Consider the following 23,491-nt stretch of genomic DNA (forward strand, 5'->3'; position numbering starts at 1 on the left):
TATTTTCCAAATTTTTAAACTTTCTTCTTCAATTATGTTAGTAAATTATTCATTCATTCATTCATTTTCTACCGCTTTTTCCTCACAAGGGTTGCGGGGGTGCTGGAGCCTATCCCAGCTGTCTTCGGGCGAGAGGCAGGGTACACCCTGGACTGGTGGCCAGCCAATCACAGGGCACATATAGACAAACAACCATTCACACTCACATTCATACCTATGGACAATTTGGAGTCGCTAATTAACCTAGCATGTTTTTGGAATGTGGGAGGAAACCGAGGAAGGAACATGCAAACTCCACACAGAGATGGCCGAGGGTGGAATTGAACCCTGGTCTCCTAGCTGTGAGGTCTGCACGCTAACCACTCGACCTCCGTGCCGCCCGTTATTATTAATCGGATTATTCCTATAATATTCCTATAATATTTTGACTTTGCTGATTTTTACACTTTTGCAGCTTTCGTTTTTTTTTTAGTTTTCTTGTTAAATGGTATTCCACCAGGGGATGGGCACTGGGGGCCAGCCACAGCAATTATGGCAAAGGGGCACCCACTTGGCCCCATTTGGACCCCCCCATCCATAATAATGAGTGAAGCTATCACAGACGATGTTGATCAGAAGGACAATGACGTGGTCACACTTCCATGAGTTGTAAAAGTGTGAGAAGGCGTAAGAAGAAGAGAGGGGGGGCGTCCACGGATGAAGACGGAGCGCTTCCATCTCGGCGTCCTTGTCGCGGCGCGTACTTCATCACGCTGACAACATCGCCTTTGCTCAAGTCACCCGTCAAGGTCGTTAATGAGTCGTTACAACCTTCTTCCGCCGCATTCCTCAACTTTAATAACGCGTGCCTTTGCCCGGCTGTATAGCAGACGGGCTAGCTTTTGGCTGACCCGGGCCCCGCCCCGATTCCGCCCATCCGTGACAGCCCTTTCGTCCCCACTCTCCTCCTTGACTTTGACGCGGGTGATTTAGATCCTGCAAGTCGTGCCACAAATGATCCGTCATTTGGAGCGAGGCCTCTGCTTCCTGCTAATACGCTCCATGGAGGCTTCAATGTTCTTCTGTCTTCTTCTCTTTGTCTCCTGGACCACACAATGGGAAAAATGAAGCGTCAGCCCCCCCGCCGCTTAAAATGGACAAAGACGAGAGCCGTCCATACTCAGCAAAAGATTTGGTGTCTCCGCCAGGGGAAGTGACCCGTGTGACAGAAACTCTGCGGGTGTATGGCTCTGCTTGGCACCTTCATAAATCCACCAAAAAACCTACTTCCTGCCATACATCCAGTCAAATACGCCACAAAAATCTGTTCCTTAAAGCAACTTTGTCCAAAGTGTGCCCGAGGGCCATTTGCTGCACGTGGGTGTTTTTTTTTTTGTCTGCAGCCCACTTGCTGTAATGGCTGTGACTGGCTCCTCACACATGAGCACCTGGGGGTTGGAGATGGAGAGACTGCCATCAAGTGAAAAGGTGCTTCGTCAGCGTGGCATCGACCACAGGTAAGAACGAGGCCCGGCACAGCCGACACTTCACAAACGGAGGCTCCAATCACCTCTGAAATGGAATCACGGAGCTCTTCACAGCTCAGTGGCGTTTGGCAATAAAGCGGGCGAAAGAAGGAGGCTTAGACAGGCAGGAAATGATAGCGGCGGCGGCGCGGAGACGGCGAGAGACTCAAGCGTGCACTTCCAAGTTGCTGGCCAAGATTTGTGTCTTATCTTTTGGTCTTTTTTATATTTGCCCTCTCTGACCGTGTGCGAAGTGCAGTCCCTGGAATCCCGATGGCGAAGACGTTCTCTATTTTATTCACAATGTCTTTTTTTACAAGCTTTCCTTTTCCTGCAGTCTGGAGGCCGCCAATGATTACTCCATCATTTTAGTTCTAGTAAATGACAGTTCCTTATTTTGGAGAGCTTTCAAAGTGCAGCTGGGGGGTCACATAAAATAATATAAATAATGTATTTTAATTAAAGTATTTCAAATGACATTTTTATTTTACTTTACTTTTAAATTGTACTAAATTCAGATATAAATTTTAATTATATTCCAAATGATCTATAATTTAACAAGAAAATGAAAAAAACAGCCAAAATGGAAAAATGTGCATTAATTTTACAAGAAGTAAAAATATTAATGAGAAAAAGTCAAAGAACATATTGTGTGGAAAAGGATCAAAAAGTTACAACAAACAATACAAGATACAAACAAAGTTTTGGGAAAATTATGCTGCAGAAAAGGTTCTCTCTAAAGTTGAATATTATGGAAATTTAAGTCAGAACTACAAGTAGAAAATTTACAAGAACAGTCAAAATATGTCATTAAAAAATATACAACAATGACAGCAGAAGCAGCTGCAATATTATGGTTATAAAGTCAAAAGATGAAGAGAAATAGTCACACTTTTACAAGGATAAACTAAAAAAATACAAATCACAAAGATTAGAAAGTCAAAATGCATTTTTAAAAAACTGCTAAAATGGGGAAAAAGGAGCAAAGAGTGACACTGTTGATACTAAATACATTTTATACTACTACTTTATTACTATAGGGGTGTTATTTCATGTCTAAAGGGCTCTAATAGTGATAAAAATTGTATTTAGAAGGTGGTAAACAGGATTTCTATCCTCTAACTATGAACCTAATATTCCACTTAGAAACAAAGAATCCTACTTTGCGGATTCTCAGTCGGCTATGGAGGGATGGATTCCTGATGTCTGGCTTTTTAATTTTGCCAATAAACGTAGAGCCTTTGTGCACCACTGACTTCCTCCATGAAAAGCAATAACCCCCCCCCCTCTGAACTGCTATCAGTGTGAGATGAAAACAAGCTCCAGTCGGATGAAAAGTCAAAGTTGTCATTTAAATGATAATGAATGCCCTCCAAAAAACAGCTCATGTGGAGATTCCTAACACCCGACATTTCTATTTTCATTTACAGCGGCGCCGAGATCGCCCACGCGAAGGAAACATGAACAAGCCTGCAATGCAAAGAAGTAAAGCCCTGGTGGGGACCCGGCTTGTTGCTTAATCATCCAACCTGTGCAAGGAGGCCAGCCCTTAATGGTGCTTTTCTCTCGGCATCCTTCAAGCGCTCCTCCATGTTGTCCGGCTTTACACGTGGAAATCCATCTGCGCCTTTCCACGGCAAAGGGATTCACGTTTTTAGTATTCTGCGAGTCATGGCAAAAAGGTAACAGCTTCATGCTGTTTTTATTTTTTTTGTGTTACAACCGTGTATGTCTGTTTGGGATGCCTGGTCCACTCACCCCTGACAGAGTCCTCTGGGACATTTTAATTAGCGGGTGTCAGGGGCGACCCCCCCACCCAGAGGACTTACTAAGCAGTGGCAGAGGTGAGCAGGGGTGCAAGGAGCTTTTGGGGTCACCACCGGATGATGATCCACTTCAGGAATGGCAAAGTCGGAGGCAGATGTGCCAGCGGTCATTAGACAAACCAAACCTCGCCGTGTGGTCTAAACCTTGCAGGCAGCAGAGCATTTGTGGCATCTGGAGCTCCCCTCATTTGCCGGCCTTCCAGCAAATGTTGCTGCCTAATGAAGGGCCAGCTTACAGGGTTTAATACCGCAGCGGTCCGAGCCCATTAAAATAATCCCGGATGGCAAACCTCCCCACACAATCCAGGAGCACAAAGCGTGGCTGTCAGAATAGCAAATACGTATCCCAGACTAGAGAATTCCATTACGGATATGATAGCGCCTCATGATGTCACACCCGGAATGCTAAGGGTGCCCCTGACATTCCGCCAGATACATGCGGCTTCATTTCCTCCCCTTGAAATGCGACATATCATCATCTCCAGAGACACAGCAGTGGGATACGGGTGGGGGGTGGGGGTGAGGGGGGGGGGCGTCTAGAATATAAAGTACCTTAAGAGGCGATGGCATTTAAGTCAAGCCGTCAGAGTGGAGCCATACAGTACAATCCTTAAAAACTGCTTTAGAACACGGAATCGTCACCAACGTGTTGCTAAAAAGTCCTCATCTCACTTTAGCATGCATCGCTAGCTTACTGCTGCCATTTTTTTTTACCTGAGCCGTTTTACATGAGATTAGTAAGTCATCCGTTGAAAGTCCAATATCAGAAAGAAATGATACATCTTAGCTTTCTGCACCACTTTAGCTAGCTTATAAGCTGTTATTTTCCCCTCACGTTAACATTTTATATTTTTATCTTTACCAATCTTGCTCAGGCTCCGTCCACACGGGTGGGTATCTCATAAAAACACATTTATTTTTACACAAGCCCACAGATATCTGGCACTAAAAGCCAAGGTTTTCCAAACCTCTGGTTACGTAAATCCGGTTATGGTATGGTTCATTCATTTTCTACCGCTTTTCCTCACGAGGGTCGCGGGGGTTGCTGGAGCCTATCCCAGCTGTCTTCGGGCGAGAGGCCGGGTACACCCTGGACTGGTGGCCAGCCAATCACAGGGCACATATAGACAAACAACCATTCACACTCACATTCATACATTTGGAGTGGCCAATTAACCTAGCATGTTTTTGGAATGTGGGAGGAAACCGGAGTACCCGGAGAAAACCCACGCATGCACGGGGAGAACATGCAAACTCCACACAGAGATGACCGAGGGTGAAATTGAACCCTTGAGTCCTAGCTGTGAGTTCTGCACGCTAACCACTCGTCCGCTGTGCAGCCCCCGGTTAAGTCCAAATTCTGCTTCACGTTGAAGAGCAGAGCTTAAGAAGCATTGAGGTTGGTCGTCTTCCATCAAATATTCCACGGCCAAGGCATCTTCCGGTTTTGGGTCAGACTGGGACGCACTGCCAGCTGGGGGGAGAACTTTGAGATGGAAGTCGTCCCCTCGCAGGAATGGCGTGGCAATTTCCCACTGTCACAGTCCTCAGTATTGTCATTGTCAGTGTTATTAGCATTTAGCAAGCTAGCGTTTTTTTGGCATTTTGTGCATTTTTTCCACACAAGTTGTTCCAAACAAGCAACTGGAGAAGTGGTTAGCTTCTTTTTATACTTTACACGCGAATAATGTAAAAAATTAGGCCTAGTTGAATTTGATGATCCTCAAGCAGACTTTTCATTTGGTGTATAAGGCTGTAGTTTGCATGCCAGGCCTGCAGAGGCAGTATAAGTCATTCATTGGGTTTGTTTACACCAAAGCAGCAACCAGATCGGACTCTGTCGCTAGCGTGCTCATCACTCATTAGCCTCGTTTGTTAAGTTGCTTTCTCTGTAGCAGTTGACAGGCAGAAGCGCTTGAACAAGAAGAAGGTTATTTGCGGTGCACGAGAAACACAAACAAGCATTAGCTTTTGTCCGAGTGCGACGGATACACAATGCAATTATCTACGCCTAATTACCCCCCCCCCACCCCACCCCCCTCCCCACAATATGATGGATTTCACAGTGTGCGCCCTAACGCTAGCCGACAGCAGCAATTTCTCTTCATTAACGCCGGTGAACTTGCTTTTCCTTTCTGGGCTCTTCATTAACACGGAGCAAGAGATTGGTGTCAAACACACACAGGACCTCATGGCAGGAACACATGCTGGATGCTGGATGTGGGATGATGCTGGATGTGGAATGATGCTGCTTGATGTGGGATGATGCTGGATGATGTGGGATGATGCTGGATGATGTGGGATGATGCTGGATGCTGGATGTGGGATGATGCTGGATGATGTGGGATGATGCTGGATGCTGGATGTGGGATGATGCTGGATGGTGCTGGATGATGCTGGATGCTGGATGTGGGATGATGCTGGGTGATGCTGGATGCTGGATGTGGGATGATGCTGGGTGATGCTGGATGCTGGATGTGGGATGAGGCTGGATGTGGGATGATGCTGGATGTGGGATGATGCTGGATGCTGGGTGTGGGATGATGCTGGATGATGCTGGATGCCTGATGTGGGATGATGCTGGATGCTTGATGTGGGATGATGCTGGATGATGCTGGATGCTTGATGTGGGATGATGCTGGATGATGCTGGATGTGGGATGATGCTGGATGATGCTGGATGATGCTGGATGCTGGATGATGCTGGATGATGCTGGATGCGGGATGATGCTGGATGATGCTGGATGCTGGATGCTGGCGACGTCGCTTAAAAGCTTCATGAAAGGACCGCCTTGTCCCTCATGGTGCAGAACACTGCGCTTTTACGGGGGACTGATGTGAGCCCCCCCTGCCCCCCCTAAGATATACCACATTCACTTATCGTCTCATTGTTGTAAAAGTAGCAGAACATAAAGTTCCGGCGGCTGCAACGCAAGTGAAGGTATCATGTCACAAAGAGACAATAGATGCAACAGATGACTTCCTAGCTTGGGATAAAAAGGGGCTGTTAAGTTGTGGGGGTGGGGGTGGAGGGGGTGTGGCTTTGTGGCCAAGTTTCCATAAAATAAAAAGAACGCTGTCTGGCAGTGATTGAGGTTACCACCTCTGGGAAATAAAACCGCAATTTCTGCGATTGAATTCTGACATTTTGTCATCTGGGCCACATGGGACTTCTGCAGCTCTATGAGAACGTCACATGACCTTTCCCCCCCTGGCAGGCAAGAAAGGAGGTCCTGTCCTGCTTGTATCCATCCATGTGATCAGTCATGGTCGTGGGGGATATCATCGTTGCTCTGAAGTGAAATGCATTCGTGGAGAGTTGCATCATCACCTCTTTTTGCCTCTTGAACATGTGATGTCCTGTCCTGATTTGCTAGCAGAAGAGACGACGAAAAAGACGATGCTCCAGCTCCTCTGTCTCCAACACAACTTTCTCCAATGGCGTTTCCATGTCAACAGGTTCTGATGAACCCAGGGTACGTCCTTGCACCTGATCCAGTCCTGCTAATGTTTGTATCATGATGCCGGCTTTAAGTTTTTTATGCTAAAAATGGTTCCATGAAGATATTATACGCAGTTTAATGTTTTTCTTTAGGAGCCGGGACCTGGGAAGTGACGCTAGCTAGCTAGCTACTGAGTGTTAAGAAGGTAAGCAGTTGTGGCGACTACTTCTACTAAACCGGTCACTAGCTGTCAAGAAAATGACCACCAACTATGAATGCTAACGTGCGCGTCCATGTGATGTCTTATTGATGTCTAAGATGTCTGATTATCTGTTAGAATGTCAACTATATTGGCTAATACAAATGTAAAAGTGACTATAGGGGTGCTAGAGGGCTCTAATCTAAGAACTACAAGGTCATAAACAGGTTTTCCAACTATGAAAATATTACATTCTATTATGGGATTTATCAGTAAGATGTCAGAAACTGTTGTGCTAGTCAGTAGCTGACTCCCGGCATCCTCTTTGATGCTAACTTGACGACACTTTTTGCTTTCAAGGGGGAACACGGAGGTCAAACCAACAACCTGCCACCGACTGCGACACCACCTGATCACCATCTGGCCCTGCGGCTCAACACCAGCGTCGTTTCCCCAAATCAGAACCAACCCAAGAGGATGCTAGCAGCTTAGCGCGTCCCCGCTAGCAGCAAGGTAGCGTGCTGTGAAAGAACGTGTATGCTTTACCGCTGAACCCTCAGCTCATCTTTAAAACGTAGGTAGGTGTGTGGGGGGAGGGGTTGGACCATCTGGGAACCTGTTGGCGCTGTCGGTAATTGAGGACGTGCGGGTTAGAGTCGAGGCCCCTGCGGAAAACCGTGGGCAGAAGGGCCATTATCCGGGCGCCGAGGAGCGGAGGAAGGGACTCCTTCCAGCTGACATTTCCATTTATATCTGTCACGTTTAGAACGCTGGGAAGCAGACAGCGCTGACACGGCGCTGAGGAAGGGGTGAAGTATTTATCCAACACCGGTCCTCTCGCCGTGGGCTCGTCCATGTATTGATAGCGTTTTCACACCAGATCAAGCCACCTCGGCTTGGACTTCTTCCCGTAAAGACGATTGAAAAGACTAGCGAGATATGAGAGTGATGCTAATTACCTTTTTTTAATTCCAAAGTTCTTTTATCAGTTTGCAGCCAAGGTTTCCCTTGGCGACCTAAGATGTTTAAGTTTGATGTGATGATCCCAGCATGGCGACCATTTGTTGGCGCCAAAGCAGGAGGATCCATCCGCTTGTCGGCGCTAAAAGGCCCGTGGGATCCGAGGAGGAACGAAATGGGGACGGGGACCGGGAGATCCCTGCTAATAAATGGAGCACTTGATCTGGGGTCCGCTGCCACAGTTGGATGTGGACAGGGTGATGAATCGGGGAACAGCGAGCTGTCCTCACTTCTTCTCCCCACCTGTTTAAAGCCGAGCCATAATTCATGTCTGGAAGCCCGGTGTGGCTTGGCGCTCCCAACACGGACCGCTCGCGTCTGACTGGAATTTAAAGCAACGTAAACACATTTCCGTGAGCTCGATGGGCGGGACTTGAGGAAAAACCTTTTTGAACGAGCGCCTAACAAATGCATGAAGACGTCACATTTGTCCAATCTGGCACATTGCATGTGTGCATGTTTTTTTTAATGCCGTAGATGTATGGACCTCCCAAAGACGGGGACAGTGCATATTCATAATCAGCATTTCATGCAAATATGCAAGATTGTAGCCAGTAGCTCATTTGCATCTTTCCTTCCTTGAGGGCAGGTTGATGTTTAGCAGAGTAGCAAGAAGAAAAACATGACAGACGAGACACGAAATCGCATGCACTTGATGAAACCATGGAATTGGGGAGACGTAGCGTTTAGCTAAAGCGGCTAGCTGCTAACGTGCTTGAGCGCTAAAGTTGCAGAGTATGAAAGTTGCATCCCGACTGCTTTTTGCCTTCCCAGTGAAGACTGTGTCACGTCTTACTAGCATTTCAGTTCACGTGAAAATGTACGCCGCAATATTGCGTATTGTTTACGTACATTTTCCACTTTGTGCCCCATGTGCCACATAGCTTCTTTATGTTTGTTTATGTTTTTCATATAATGTTTTTTCTTGAGAGAAACTATTTCTGGACATTTCTTCAATGAAATGTCTTTAAGTTAATAACTTCTTTAAAAATAACAAATTATGTTTAAAAATGTTTGCCTAAAAAAAGAAATACTTTGAAACCAAAAACACACATACAACTTTTTAGCCGCAGTACAATGACTTGTTAACTTAACAAATGATAGCAGCATTATGGTAATATCGGCACGAAAACAAAACTTCATTCAAATTAATCTTTGCAAAAATATATAATTTTTCAGATTTTTCTCGTAAAAATGTAATTAAATTAAAAATACAGAAATTGTCCAAAACTCAAAACACCATAAAGAATTTTTTTGTAATTTTTAAAATAACATTTCTAATATTACTATGACATTATTATTATTAGTATTATTATTGATTTTGGAAAACAAACTTGAGAAAATGCAAATAAAATTTTTATATATAAAAAAAGAAAACATAAATCGGTTCATATCAATACAAAAACCCACAAAGCATCTAAATTCCCTCTCCAACATGACAACTTCCTCCAGTGGGACTGGGATGTTTTGCTTAAACAATCCTGATTAATTATGATGAATTGATGAATTATGGTCAAATCAGGACTTTTTACATGCATGAAAGAATCGTAAATGCATGGAAATGATGAATGAAAGGAATAAATAAACATTAAAACCTTCTTTCTTCTGACCTTGCTGAAAGACGTGATTGTTCCCAAAGATACAATGTGGCGGCGAGATCAACCACCGCCGCCTTCCTGTTTTTGCTCCCGTTAAGAATAACATCCTCAGCCAAGGTAAACGTCACCTTCAGTGTTCTTTGTTCATTTCATTCATCATTGCTATGCCTTTCACGTTGCTTTCTGCCTGACAAAGCGCCATTGTAAAACTATACAAACGTGTTTTCTCATCCGTTTCATTGGATTGAAATGATTTCTTACGGGAACATTTGATTCGGTTAACGTCCGTTTTCAGCTTTCAGACGCGAGCGTATGTCATGTAGATGTTCTGCTAAAGATGAGGGGGGTGTCAGCGCCAGCTTTCCTCCGCTTCTCGTGTGACGCGGCCCAGCCACTAATTGCTGCTGCAGTCCTTTCATGTCCTGCGGCGTTGCAAAAGAGCCGGCCAACGTGGGACTCCCACGCCAAAACGTGCACGCGTGCATGGAAATTCATCCTCATGTTTCCGACGCCAGCCTCCAGCAGGTACGTCGCCTGGAACGCTGCGTGACTGAAGCCGTGCCAAACCACGACCTGCTTACACGCAGAACATTAGCTAACGTAGCTGTTTTATTATCAGACTTTTTTCTCAAAAAGACAAAAACAAAACCCTGAAATAATCCCAAACATAACAAATATATATATTTTATTGTTAAATAATAATAAAGAAATAATCTAAAACCAAAAACATGTCAACGCCATAAAACATATTTTCGAAAATTTATTTTCTAACATGACAACTTTTTTCCTGTCATAAATGGACTCCTTATTGTTGTTAAACAACATTATAATAATTATAATTATCAATATTACATATATAATTATATATAAATAAATAAATAAATATATAATTATATATTATGCAAAAACAAAAGTTGATTCAAATTTCTGTTTGCAAAATTATTTACTCTCATATTTAAAAGAAAATACTAAAATAATACAATATAAACATATCTAATATTCCATAGCTAATATCTATTTCTAATATTTCAACTTTATTTTCAGTAATAATACTTTAAATATAACATGACATTACAATTACATACAATATTATGGTAATAATTTATTAATAATTTAATTTTTTTTTTCTTTAAAAAAGCTATTTTATTCTCATATTTGTCTTAAAAAAAAAAACTAATAATCCAAAACAAAAACAACACCTACAAACACCATAAAACATTTTTTGGCAAATTTTTCAACAACATTTGTGATATTAGAAGTGTTTTTCCAGTTTGTTTTCTTTAAAAACAACAACATGATATTATAATATTCTAACCTTTTAAACTATTTTCTTCTTATATTTCTGGTTCCTCCAGCAGGCACGCTGCCCGGAACGCCGGGATTGAGGCCGTGCCAGACGAGTACCTGCTTACAGGCGGAACATGGAAGAGCGCAGCTGGACGGATGTCTCCATCACGCACGAGACAAAACGTGAAAGACGGCTTGGTGCTCGTGCCAAGCTCTGCCTTCAGAGCAAAGAAACGTGGATGATGGATGGAAGCCGTGTTTCCATGGTAATCAGGGGTTGGGGTGGGGGGGACCCCCCCCCCCACTCTCCCGAGAGAGGAAACAAGAAACCATCTAATCTGATCACCACAACCGGATCAATAAGGTGATTTTATTGTGAGACTGTCAAATTGGTCTCAGAGAAAGCAATCGGGGATTATACATAAGACTATATCCCATACTTTACTATATATTGTAGTATCTTGGCTCACACATAAATCACTGACAATCAACTGGGATCTTTCTCAGGCAGTAGAGCGATCCCTACTTTATTGTACTTCACTGCTTCCAGACCCAACTGGGATAAATCCATTTCTTATTATTAGGTCAAATATTTCTTAGTTTGGGAATAGAAAACCTGTTTAAAACCCTCTAAATACACTTTTTAATATGATTAGAGCCCTGTGGACATGATATAACACCCCTATAGTCACATTTACACTCTTATTCATCAATATAGTAGACATAATCAGAGAAAATAAGACATAGTGGACAGAAATGGGTGGGTGGGGGACAGGAAGTGATGTCAGAGGTTTGAAGTTGAGTTTTATGCTTAAATATAATTTTTGTTTCAATTACAAACAATAGGTCGTAATGATCAATATATCAATAGTTTTAAATGCCAACTTCGATGACTGGATCTTGTACTGCACCTGGATAAGCTAGCTGCACCCAGCTAGCTACCTGGCTAGCCAACTGACCCGGGCCGAAAAATATAGTGAGACACACTCGGCTCCTTTCAAAGATTTAGGCGGCACTTTGGAAGCAGCGGGCCAAGACGGTTGCAGCCTCATCTGACGGAGCAGAGAGAGAGAGAAAGAAAGAGTGTGTGTGTGTGTGTGTGTGTGTACGTGTACACGGACGCCGCACACCGATGTGTATTTTTAGCAGTTGTGTTACCTTTGTGCCTCTCATGTTGCTTGGCTTTTGAATCACAGGCTGGCTCGTCTGCTGCTCCCGCAGTCATCAACTCCAATTAGGAAAGCATCAACGCCTGGAGGAGAAGCGCTTGGCTGGCCTCTGTTGCTAGGCAACCAAATCAGCATCATCCTGTCTTTGCACACTTTGGTGCAAAATCTTGTGATTTTTATTCTTGGAATTTTTCTCTACCTACCTAACCACCCATCCACCCACCAACCAGCCCAACCCCACCCACCACCTACCAACCTCTTTTCTTTGGAAATAAAGTTTTACAGAAGTTTTACTTTGTGTCTTCAGATGAGAAAACCGTGCATTCCAGATCCCTGCAGGATGTTCCTTGCCGTGAAGTATGAAGCAAGATGCTGACTACGTGCACACTACGTCCACCCGTATACAAGAAGCACGCAGTCAGCTGTTGTTTATCCCGTGCGAGCGTGCAGCATTTGGTGGACGCCGTCCCACCGGGCCGCCGTCCAAGCTAATGCCTACCTGCTGTGATTTGTCCAAACTGGCAGAGGCTCAGACACGCACCTGCCCGCTGCCTCCGTGCATGCTCTCGTGCCGCCGGGCACCAGATGGAACGTCAGGGACAAAAAGGACGCGCTGCAAGCTTGACCATGCGTGAAGCCTTGCAGACCCCGACTGAGAGGGGAAGAGAGCAAGGGAGTAAAACGTGTAAAGTGATCATTGCATATTTCATCAGACCACACTTTGGAAAATAAAGCTTCCTCTTCCTGTCTCACATGCCATAAAGTACACGGCGAGCAGCTGCTCGCTTTCACGTCCAACCTCTTTGACTGCCTATCAGGTTTTTAAAGTGGACCAGGTCTAATAACACGATAGAAACATACCTTGACTGCACTTTTTATCAACCTTGGGCCCTGTAGGTTCATCTAACCCAGGCTTGAGAAGTCTACGTCTGGTGGTTTGGACCACTTTAGTCAGACCTGATGAAAAAAAGGTTAAGTTGGAAAAAAAAAGTAATGAGAAAAAATATATATTCATGCGTAAATATTGTGGTTATCATGTTGGCCTCGAGTACATACAGCTGCTGGAAAGGGATACCTCCACCTGTAACCCTAACCATAACCATAATCTAGCCCTAACCATAACCCTGATCCTAGCCCTACCAATAACCATAAAATTACCCCTAACCATAACTCTAATCCTAGCCCTACCCATAACCCTAAGCCTAGTCCTAGCCCTACCAATAACCCTAACCATAAAATGACCCCTAACCATAACTCTAATCCTAGCCCTACCCAATGCAAACCATAACCCTAGGCCTACACATAACCGTAACCATAACCCTAACCATAACCTTAAACCCTACACATAACCATACCCCTTGATCCTAGCCCTACCAATAACCATAACTCTAATCCTAGCCCTACCCATAACCCTAATCCTAGTCCTAGCCCTACCAATAACCCTAACCATAAAATTACCCCTAACCATAACCCTAATCCTAGTCCTAGCCCTACCAATAACCCTAACCATAAAATGACCCCTAACCATAACTCTAATCCTAGCCCTACCCAATGCAAACCATAACCCTAGGCCTACACATAACCGTAACCCTAACCATAACCTTAAACCCTACACATAACCATACCCCTTAACCATAACCCTAACCTTAACCATAACCGTACCCCAACCATAACCTCACACACAACCCTAAACCCTAACATAACCCATCCAAACCATAACTATAACATACTCCTAATCATAACTATAAGCATACCCCTGACCATAACCATAAGCATAACCCTAACCTTCGCTCTACCAGGCATGCACACTGCAGCATTTGAATGCGTGACTGATGTGAACGTCTCCAATGCATCCACCTTTTATTCCAGGCTAAATTCCAACAGCAATAGCAGGGCACCAAAAAAGGAATTGAACTCTATCTCACGTAACTTTTCTATTCTCTTCATTCCATCCACAACGTCTCTGCTTCACCGCTGTGGTCATCAGTGTAAGGGATTGCATCACTTTGATCTGCGCTCAAGTCTGGTATTTGACTCCTGACACACACACACCCACACACATGAACCAGTGATTGTGTGTTCTTGCCCCCTCCCTAAAAGCACCTTTTTCCTCAGCAACAATGCCCACCCCCCAAGCCCCCACCCACCTCCACTGTTTTAAATGTCAGCTTTTTAAAAGCGTGTTTTTGCTGTTGTCCTGTGGTGTGTTCTTTCATGACAAAAGTGTACACGCTGGGACCGTACTTCCTGTTATTGCTTCAAATTACTTCACTTTTTAAGCTTTGTTCAAACATTGGTTTTCAATAAATGATGCCAACCCCAGCAGCAAAGGAAGAAAAAATATGTATCAGCTCCTTCATTTGTTTGCTACACATACGTACATACTGTATGTACATACATGTGTACATATATGTATACACATGTACATACATTTATACACACATATGTACATGCATATATACACATACACACACGTATATACACATTTACATACATATGTACATACATCTATAGATACACATAAATGCATATATACACACATTTATAGATACATATATACACACAGTATATCCATACATAAATGTATACACACAGATACAGTATACACATACATGTATCCACACATATACACACATGTGTACATATATGTATACACATACATACATATATACACACACATATGTACATGCATATATACACATACACACACGTATATACACATTTACATAAATTTATAGATACACATATAAATGCATATACCCACACATATATACACATGTACACACATTTATAGATACATATATACACAGTATATACATACATAAATGTATACACACAGATACAGTATACACATACGTATATGCATACACATATGTGCATACTGAAACATGAATGTATACATGTACATACATGTGCGCACATACATACATACACACATACATACACATGCATGTATGAACATACATACATATATACATGTACTATTTGAGGGCGGTGATTTTTTGAAAAAAAATCATAAGAGTGTATAAGATGTGTATACAGGTGTATGTATGTGTGTATATATGTTTGACATGTTTGTGTATTTTTGTGTATATGTGTGTGTGTGTTCATGTATACATTTGTGTGTAAAAATGTATATGTGTGTTTATATGTATGTACATATGTGTGTATGTTTATAAATGTATATATGTACTATGTACATATACGTATGTGTATGTTTATAAATGTATATGTGTGTGCGTGTATATATTTTTTGCACATATTTTTGTGAATATATGTACATGTGTATGTGTATATGTGTGTAGATCTATGACATGTAGATACAGTATATAATATGTATTGGTAGACATATGACATGTATTTGGTTGTATTGGTAGATACAGTATATAACATGTATTACAACATGTAGTACAAAATGTGTGTTAAGTACACAACAGACTTTTGTGTAGACACACAAGTGTTGGAAACTTGAACAATATTTGAAATAGGACTAAATGTGCTCTACCGAGCTCCTGCCTGTATTGTCCTGTGAGCGTTGCATGCTAGTTAGCATTCTGTTAGCCTGCTCCGTCACTGATAAGCTGCCAGTCGCTGGGGGAAGAAAAAAAGTCATCTTTTTAGTGTGCTACAGACACAATATGAACCTTTCAGTGCAAAGTCAAGCGTGTGCTGCCTTCAAAGACCTAATCTTAGTACGCACACGGCTTCTCGGCTACAAAAATGACTTCCACAAAAGGAATTTAGGCAAATGAAAGAGCCTGCGGGTGCAAAAAGGACATTGTTCACCGCTTTTTTTCTTTCGTTTGTTGTTGCTTTGGGAGGAAAATGAACTGCTGGAAGAAAAGAAAAAAATATCTGGACTTGATCCTGAGCAGTCTTGTTCTTTTCAAAAGTCTTCTTGCTTCTTTTAATATTTTTTCCAATTTTCCAATTTTCCAAGAAAAATCTAAAAAAAAAAAAAAGTCAAGCAAGACATATTTATGAATCCCTAATTTATGGCGGTTAAGTGATGAGTTAGTTTCTGCCAAGTTGGATTCATTCATTCATTCATTTTCTACCGCTTATCCTCACAGGGGTGCTGGAGCCTATCCCAGCTGTCTTCGGACAAGAGGCGGGGTACACCCTGGACTGGTGGCCAGCCAATCACAGGGCACATATAGACAAACAACCATTCACACTCACATTCATACCTATGGACAATTTGGAGTCACCAATTAACCTAGCATGTTTTTGGAATGTGGGAGGAAACCGGAGTACCCGGAGAAAACCCACGCATGCACGGGGAGAACATGCAAACTCCACACAGAGATGGCCGAGGGTGGAATTGAACCCTGATCTAGCTGTGAAGTCTGCGCGCTAACCGCTCGTCCACCGTGCCGCCCACTAGTAAACATAAGAGAAAAGAACACATAATTGGCCATTGTTTATAACCTTCTAAATACAACTTTTTAATATTATTAGAGATCTTTAGATATGAAATAACAACCCTATAGTGACCTTTATACATAATTGGCCTGTTTATGACCTTCTAAATAAACTTTTTAATATTATTAGAGAACTCCACACAGAGATGGCCGAGGGTGGAATTGAACTTGGGTCTCCTGGCTGTGAGGCCTGCATGCTGACCACTCGTCCACCGTGCAGCCCAAGTTGGATTCCTTATTCATTAATCAAATCTTTTCAAAGATAGCATTAAAAAAACCTTTACCACTTTCTTTTTAACATTATTAGAGCCCTCTAGACATGAAATAACACCCCTACAGTAACCTTTACACTCTCACCCAATATAGTAGACATAACATTAACATATTTCTTCCTATTGTTATTGTTATTGATAATATCACTTTATCCTTTTAGAATGTACCGCGGGCCAATGAAAAACAGCCGCGGGCTACAGATGGCCCCGTGTGCCATACATTGAACACTGCTGCATGGAGAGTCACGGTGTGGGCTCCAGCCTGATCACCAGGCTAGAGAAGGCAACGTCTTGTGCAGATGCATTTGTGTCTTCTCCTCCAATCTTGCTTCTTTAGTGACGACAAAGAGATGAAATCCATCAGACGCTCATGCTAAGTCTTAGCCAAGCTGGAGATGCTTTCACTTGTGTTTGTTTGCGCTTTAGAATGACATCTGAGTCCTGCAGATTGCAGGGAAATCTGTTGCTAGGACGCGAGCCAAGCACAAGATTAGTCCCCTTTTTTTATGTGCATCCTAATGTCTACGTTCAACATTGAAATAAACGGCCACCTACAGTCGGAGGCGGTGGAATGGCCTTTCACGGTGAGAGCTAGCACCACCATCAGTCCTTTACGATTGTTCTTCACTTGGTGAAAGTGACGCTCGCTCGTGCCGGATTCAAAAGAGAACAATCACCTCGCTTTAGACGAGCGTTTCGTCCTCTGCGGCTTAACTTCAGATGATGTTTTAAAGCCTTGCTGGCGTCGCGGCGCATCGCAAGGCGAGGAGAGGGGACAAGAAAAGAGAAAAGTTCCTGTGATGTGTCTGTCAGCTTCCCCCAAAGTGTGAGGAAGGAACAGGCAGGAGCGACTGTGGATAAGACTCAGCTGCCACCAGACTTTGTCTCTTTCATTTCAACGCTTTCACACAATTACATATACTCTTTTACATATATATACACATATATACTTTATACTTCATGACCGGTACTGCTAACAACTTCTACTGTCCTTTTCTCACACCGATAATAACAAATAACAGCCTGTCTGGGAATACACAGTCCAGGGTGTACCCCGCCTGTCGCCCAAAGACAGCTGGGATAGGCTCCAGCAACCCACCCTAGTGAGGAAAAGCGCTTGAAAATGAATTACAGCATTTCCAGTCGCCAGCCAATCACAGGGCACATATAGACAAACAACCATTCACACTCACATTCATACCTATGGACAATTTGGAGTCGCTAATTAATTAACCTAGCATGTTTTTGGAATGTGGGAGGAAACCGGAGTACCCGGAGAAAACCCACGCATGCACGGGGAGAACATGCAAACTCCACACAGAGATGGCCGAGGGTGGAATTGAACCCTGGTCTCCTAGCTGTGAGGTCTGCGCGCTAACCACTCGATCACCGTGCATGCTGCAATTCATTCATTCATTCATTTTCTACCGCTTTTCCTCACGAGGGTCGCGGGGGTGCTGGAGCCTATCCCAGCTGTCTTCGGGCGAGAGGCGGGGTACACCCTGGACTGGTCGCCAGCCAATCACAGGGCACATATAGACAAACAACCATTCACACTCACATTCATACCTATGGACAATTTGGAGTCGCCAATTAACCTAGCATGTTTTTGGAATGTGGGAGGAAACCGGAGTACCCGGAGAAAACCCACGCATGCAAGGGGAGAACATGCAAACGCCACACAGAGATGGCCGAGTGTGGAATTGAACCCTGGTCTCTAGCTGTGAGGTCTGCGTGCTAACCACTCACCCACCGTGCATGCTGCAATTAAAGCAGTAATTATTAGCAAAAATATTCAATACCCCGCCTCTCGCCATAATACCGCTGGGATAGGCTCCAGCACCCCCGCGACCCTGAATGAATGTGTTTTATTGAAAATTGTTTTGGGAAGAAGATAAAGTAAAAAATATCATGGGAATAAAGTCAGAATATTATGAGAAGAACATTTACAAACAAAGGTTGGAACATTAAAAAAAAAGCAAAAAATTAATTAGTTAAAGTTAATTTTTACGAGAATAAAGTCCAAATATTAAGAGGAAAAAGGCATCTTGTAGCGAGAAAACAAGTGTCAATTTCACGAGAATAAACTTGTCATATTATGAGGATAAATACTCATTTTAGTAGCATAGAGTTGAAACATTACATATTTGTTGTTTTTTTTGTTGTTGTTTATCATAATTTTATGAGCAACAAACAAAGAAAATGTCAAATTAGTTTGAGGAAAAGATATACGATGGGAATAAAGGCATGATATTACCAGAAGATAATAAAGTGGAAGTACAGCTGTTTGGTTTCTTGCCTGGAGAAGGTGACATAACACCTGATAGCATTTCCATAATACACAGGAACGCCTCAAAACTAAACAATGCTGATGTGAAAAAAAGGCTGGATTGTCCTCCTCGAGCGCCAACGAGGAATTGTGTCTCCCCTAAGGAGCAGAAACGTGTAAGATATGCTACTTTGGAAATGAAATGGCCGGTCTAGAATAAAAATATAGTCTGCAACCGTCCGACCAGTGATAACGGTCCTGGGTTTGATGTTGTGTCTGTTCTGATAGCTCCACGTTGGCACAGCAGGGGAGCTTCTACGACCTGGGAAGCGGCCGACGTGCCTCCCGGGGGCTATAAAAAGCCTTCAAATGGAGCAACACCAGCCGAGATGACAGCGACGAGGCCCGTCTAACCCGGCTGGCCTGATTCGGCTGCTCCACTGGCGGGGGGGTCAGGCGGAATCCACAGAGTCCATTAGCACATCAGCCAGAAGGAGGAGAAGCTGCACAGACCGACGTGGTCCCTAATGGAGCCGCCATGCTACGACAGCGGAGGATGACTTTAAGGAAGAGATATGAGGAAACAAATGAAATGGCTTCAGCTGATGATCTTTCTCCTTGATGGGAAACGCGGCAAAGCGTCGTTAAGAGGACGTGTGGGAAGTGGAATGTTCCTCTGCTCGAGGTAGGATCATGCAAAATAAAAGCTCTGCCCATTTTTGCATCATCTGAGTGCTCTTCTCATGAAGATGGATGCTCTTTTCATGAAGATGCAGGCCAACAGAAACCAGTGATTCCCATATGGACCAGTACAGCTACCGTAGATTTGGCGCTGCCTGTTAAGAATCCGCCATGTTTATTCACGTTTAGACGCAGACTCTTCAAATCGTCATATCTGTTCCGGTTTTGTACAGTACGAGTAAATCTCACCTCATTGGATTTTTTTTTCAATTTTATTATTATTTATTATTGTTATTGTTATTGTTATTGTTATTGTTATTGTTATTGTTATTGTTATTTTTATTTTTATTTTTATTTTTATTTTTATTTTTATTATTTTTTATTTTATTTTTTATTTTATTTTATTTTATTTTTTATTTTATTTATTATTTATTATAATAATTATTATTTGTCGGTAGGACGTCTCAATTTCTTCACATCATTATCGTGCACCCCTAATAATCAAAAACCTAACACACTTTCTGGCAAACTTTATTAATTAATTAAATTAATTAAAAATTAATTTCTGTGCCCAGGCGAAAGTTAGGAACGTTAGGAATGGACATACAGGATTTTACCATCTGGGAAGAAATGTAACGTAACTCAACCGGCAAAAACTGACACAAATTCGGAAAACTGTATTTGCGGTAACAACAAAAGGGGTCAGGTTTAGGATCTTAGGAGGTGAGGGACAACCTGAACCTAAGCCTAACCCTGATCCGAATTAACAAAATTAATTAATCTTTCAACGCATTTGACAATTTTGTATTAATATGGCTGCCAAGAGTGGAAGGTGCTAAAAACCGTTTTGTACTTCCCGTGTTCTTGTTGTCATGCAAGCCAGCGGAAAGGAGAAGGTGGTCCCATGGGCGCTGATCCATCCCGGTGAACTTTCTGTTCCACTCGGAAGGTTTCTGGGCCACTGAGAGTGCATTATGTAGCGTACGTGTTGTGCATTTGTCATGTATGATGGATGGTCGCAGTCCCCTGCTACAACAAAGCCAGACTGAGAATTAATATGAAAAAAAAACAAAACAAAAAAAACCACTCCATTGGGAGAGCTGCTTTTTTTAAATGCATCACCATCAGTGTGTTTTGCTGCACTTGCTCTGCACTCTCATCCTCTGGGTTTAGCTCGCTTTGTTAGCACATCAAAAGGATGTGATAGCAGCCACGAACTTGCTATTTTTATTACCGCTATTATTTTTTATTGTCATTGTTATTATTGTGCCGTAGCCTCAGGGCATGGAAACTCATCCATATGTTTCATCTCCACCAACACGGTCACAAATCTCAACAGTACTGTCAGCACTAGAGCTAATGCTAATGCTAACATACTAGGTGTCCAGGCTGGTCCACTGCTACAGTAGGTGCCATGTTGGTGCCAAATGTTGCTAAAACTATTAATCACTACTTTGAACAACAATAAAGTTAGCACAAATGCTAATGCTAATATAGTGTGACTGGGGGTCCAGCCTGGTCCACCGCTCAAGTAGATTATCCTGGGTACATTTTTCACCAATGTTAACACTGAAGCTAATGCTAATGCTAACATACTAGGTGTCCAGGCTGGTCCGCTGCTACATGAGGTGCCTCTGTGCCATCAACGATAAATTCAAATGTTGCTAAAACTATTCATCGCTACTTTGAACAAGAATAAAGTTAGCACAGATGCTAATGCTAACATAGTGTGACTGGGGGTCCAGCCTGGTCCACCGCTCAAGTAGATGATCCTGTCACCACGGAGACAACAGAACTCAGACTACTGGAGTATTACTTCAAACACTTTTGACCAATGTTAGCACTGAAGCTAATGCTAACACAGCATGAGAGATGTCAAGGCTGGTCTACCACTAAAGTAGATGATCCTGTCACCACAGCGACAACAGAACTGACACTACTGGAGTATTACTTCAAACATTTTTCACCAATGTTAGCACTGAAGCTAATGCTAATGCTAACATACTAGGTGTCCAGGCTGGTCCGCTGCAACAGTAGGTGCCTCTGTGCCATCAACGATAAATTAAAATGTTGCTAAAACCATTAATCGCTACTTTGAACAACAATAAAGTTAGCACAGATGCTAATGCTAACATAGTGTGACTGGGGGACCAGCCTGGTCCACCGCTCAAGTAGATGATCCTGTCACCACGGAGACAACAGAACTCAGACTACTGGAGTATTACTTCAAACACTTTTGACCAATGTTAGCACTGAAGCTAATGCTAACACAGCATGAGAGATGTCAAGGCTGGTCTACCACTAAAGTAGATGATCCTGTCACCACGGCGACAACAGAACTGACACTACTGGAGTATTATTTCAAACATTTTTCACCAATGTTAGCACTGGAGCTAATGCTAACATACTAGGTGTCCAGGCTGGTCCACTGCTACAGTAGGTGCCTCTGTGCCATCAACAATAAATAAAAATGTTGCTAAAACCATTCATCGCTACTTTGAACAACAATAAAGTTAGCACAGATGCTAATGCTAACATAGTGTGACATAATGATCCTGTCACCACTGCGACAACAGAACTGACACTACTGGAGTATTACTTCAAACATTTTTCACCAATGTTAGCACTGAAGCTAATGCTAACACAGCATTGGAGGTGTCCAGGCTGGTCCACTACTAAAGTAGATGATCCTGTCACCATGGCAACAACAGAGCTGATAATAAATACTGTAGTATTGCTTCAACATTAGACAACTTTCATTGGCACTGAAGCTAATGCTAACACAGCATGAGAGGTGTCCAGCCAGGTGACTGAGGGTTGCCATGGCAACAACAAAACTTCTTTTTTTTGTTATTGTAAGCATTGCACACAGCTTCGGCGTGTCCGGGTTAGCATTGCGTTATTTTTTCTAAATCTGCGACATATCACAAGTAAACATACTGTAGCATCCCAAGTAGCTTCACGGTATCACCTAATGTGGCTTTAATTTAGCGTTAACGTCAAAACAGTAAGCTAAAAAGTAGCTAAGAACACAAAGCTGAAAGCAACCTCAACACCGTTGACGAGATTTCATATTTGGGATGACCTCTGTACCATCATCATCATACCCGCACTGGCCATTTCATTAGGCACACCGTCCCCATATCAAACGGGAATATACTTTCAAGTAAAGAAACCTCTCTAAAAAAAGCAACACAACGCCAGTCAGAGCATGTTCTGCTGGCTCTCTGGATCCGTCCATCCGTCCATCCATCACGGTAACGAGACAGGACGCGTCTGGAGAGTTTCACGTGATAAAAAGCAAAGAAAGAAGACAGCAGAAGGAAGAAGCTTTGAGAGTTTTTGACAAGCGCCGTCCAATCGTCCAATCGTCCAATCGCTATCTGCGGCTGCAGATAGAGAGTAGCCTCGGGGTCGCACTGCCCAAAGCAGATAGAACAGAAGCCCAGATGGACTCCCAGATAGCAGCAATCTATAATCACTTTCAACTCTATATTTACTCATCTGCTCCACAAAGCGCACGCCGAGATATGACGTGCTGCAGATACGTCTGGCATAAATAATCCCTTTTAGAAAAGCTCCTGCTCTCCGTCGAGGTAAATATTATTTAGATAGAAACATACTTGACCCCGGTGTCGCCCTCACGGCTTCTGCCAGCACGCGAACGTGGCACTCAGCCAATCAGATTGCAGCAAAGACGATGCAGGTACGGAGGAGGATTCCGTCACAACAACAAAACGTTGCTACGGTGATAGCAGGAGTCTTGGAGTTAATATGGAATCATATCGACAGGCTATGA

At 43.0% G+C, this 23,491-nt stretch overlaps 1 protein-coding gene and 1 long non-coding RNA gene across 3 annotated transcripts in view; both read left to right on the forward strand.

Annotated features, from left to right (window-relative positions):
* LOC131106749 (uncharacterized) overlaps nt 1–14,210 on the forward strand; it is a 29,937-nt gene extending 15,727 nt beyond the window's left edge. For both annotated transcript variants that reach the window (XR_009120136.1, XR_009120137.1), the window contains 8 exons: nt 90–1,496; nt 2,936–3,001; nt 3,087–3,187; nt 6,711–6,806; nt 6,926–6,978; nt 7,333–7,485; nt 10,946–11,241; nt 12,074–14,210. This is a non-coding gene — a long non-coding RNA (uncharacterized LOC131106749). The remainder of the gene's footprint in view (nt 1–89; nt 1,497–2,935; nt 3,002–3,086; nt 3,188–6,710; nt 6,807–6,925; nt 6,979–7,332; nt 7,486–10,945; nt 11,242–12,073) is intronic.
* A 5,380-nt stretch (nt 14,211–19,590) lies between these two features.
* Nucleotides 19,591–23,491, forward strand: part of syndig1l (synapse differentiation inducing 1-like) — a 52,416-nt gene continuing 48,515 nt past the window's right edge. The window contains exon 1 of the mRNA XM_058057402.1: nt 19,591–19,696. The gene's annotated coding sequence lies outside the window, so the exon portion shown is untranslated. The remainder of the gene's footprint in view (nt 19,697–23,491) is intronic.

Source organism: Doryrhamphus excisus, chromosome 19 (assembly GCF_030265055.1).
Source record: "Doryrhamphus excisus isolate RoL2022-K1 chromosome 19, RoL_Dexc_1.0, whole genome shotgun sequence".
Lineage (NCBI taxonomy): Eukaryota > Metazoa > Chordata > Actinopteri > Syngnathiformes > Syngnathidae > Doryrhamphus > Doryrhamphus excisus.